The sequence below is a fragment of the Temnothorax curvispinosus genome, unplaced genomic scaffold (genome assembly GCF_003070985.1).
Source record: "Temnothorax curvispinosus isolate PA1 unplaced genomic scaffold, ASM307098v1 QBEX01015933.1, whole genome shotgun sequence".
Classification (NCBI taxonomy): domain Eukaryota; kingdom Metazoa; phylum Arthropoda; class Insecta; order Hymenoptera; family Formicidae; genus Temnothorax; species Temnothorax curvispinosus.
Genome location: NW_020225713.1, coordinates 10,232 through 12,173, shown reverse-complemented (window position 1 = coordinate 12,173; position 1,942 = coordinate 10,232). Strand labels below are relative to the sequence as shown.

Sequence of the window (1,942 nt, the reverse complement as noted above, 5' to 3'; positions counted from 1 at the left end):
CAGATAGCGAATTGGTTTTAGTCTTAAAATATTCCTCAATTTATGTGTTTTCAAAATATGCACAATGAGATTTCTTTGCTCATCCCCTTCGGCCGACCCAAACGTGAGCACCCCATACGTATAAAAATAAAGTACCAGTTAAAATATAGATAGCGAATTGGTTTTAGTCTTAAAATGTTCCTCAACTTATGTGTTTTCAAAATAAACAGAATAAGATTTTTGTTTTGGTTAATGTATTGATTAACTTGTTTAATAAGATTTCAGAAAAATTTTTATTTATATGTATTTATATGTATTTGTATATGTATTTGTATACATTTTTAAAGTTATTTAATATGAGTTAGGAGTAAGTATTGCAAAGTTGCTAAATATTATGGAGAATGGGTCACTGAGATTTTGAACAATATATAAATACATATAAGTAAACATATGTTTAATTAATTTTTAACATTCCCTTTCTAATAATAGAAACAAAATGTAATTTTCAAAATTAGTTACTCTTTAATTTGTATTTATATAGTAAACTTTAATTTGTATTTATATAGAATCTCTTGTGTATTGTTTTTCATGATAATATTACATGAATGATAGTACAGTTCACGCTACAATTGCGTGACTAATACTTGAAGGATATATTTGTTTTATGATGTATAAAAGAATATGGTAATAGAATATTTATTGTTAAATATTACATATATAATTGTTTATTTAAAAAATTTGTATCAAAAAATTACATTAACAAAAAAAATTATGTGATTTTTATGCTTTTAAAATCATTGTGCATATTTCGGGAGCACATAAATTGAGGAATATTTTAAGACTAAAACCAATTTGCTACCTGTATTTTAACTGGTTAGGTACTCTTGTACGTATGGGGTACTCACGTTCAGGTCGGTCGAAGGAGATAAGCACGAAAATTTCATTGTGCATATTTCGAGAACACATTAATCGAGAAACATTTTAAGACAAGAATTATTTCGCTTTCTCTATTTTAACTGATACTTTATTCTTATATCAGTAGTATATATATCTTTTTTTGCATATATTTTTTAAACTATTATACAGATAGACTAATTTTGTTTGAGGCATTTGAAAGCACATAAAAAGCATATAATTCTAGCATATTGAGTTTTTTATTTTATATGTAATTTTAATGAGTGGGGGTGCTAGCTTACGTTAAGCCAGCATCCTCAGTTTCAATTGCAATTTCCTACGAAACCGCTCGAGCACAAAAATCGTGAATAGAGCACATAATTAACGCATAAAGAGCACTTAATTTCTGCATATGTGTTATTCCGGTTTTTTATGGAGGGTGCTAACTTAACAGACATAAATACATTATATTACTTTTTTACCTTTTAAGATTTTTTCCTTTGTTTACGGATGTTTGCAAATCTAAGCTATTCCATTATAGAGTGTTCCAAGTCTTTCTCTGTATTACAAGGAATTGTTGTCTAATAGCCTCTAAAACAAGAAGAATTCAATATAGTTTAGATAAGAAAGAGGTTGTAATTTAATATATACATAATTTAATTATAATAAGCAGCTTTACTTACGACTTGTGTAAAAGCTTCTTGGTCATCTTTTAGCATTTCTAGTATCTTGTACAGAGTTTTCCTTATAATATATTGTTCACTGATGTTTATCTTAGCCAGGGTCAAATTTTTCAAATGGTGGTTTTTTGAATTTGATACAACAATTGATCCCATATGTTAATAAGACATATTCATTGCCCTGTACATATAAAATATGCTTACAATAATCTATTTATATACTTTAGAGTGTGATTATAGCACATATATGTGAAAAAAATATAGAAATAAATAAAAAGTCAGTTTTGGTCTTGTTTGTACTGATCGTTTGTTACATATCTATCAACTTTATACCACTTTTATACTAAATTACTTTTACAGTAATATATGCAAACAATGATGTATTAAAG

General features: G+C 26.7%; 1 long non-coding RNA gene across 1 annotated transcript in view; it reads right to left on the bottom strand.

Moving 5' to 3' along the window:
• The window catches only part of LOC112466158, a 2,372-nt gene extending 657 nt beyond the window's left edge, over positions 1 to 1,715 (bottom strand). Inside the window, exons 1-2 of the long non-coding RNA XR_003042111.1 lie at positions 1,557 to 1,715; positions 1,356 to 1,464 (exon numbers count right to left, since the gene is read on the bottom strand). This is a non-coding gene — a long non-coding RNA (uncharacterized LOC112466158). The remainder of the gene's footprint in view (positions 1 to 1,355; positions 1,465 to 1,556) is intronic.
• Positions 1,716 to 1,942: the final 227 nt, after the last annotated feature.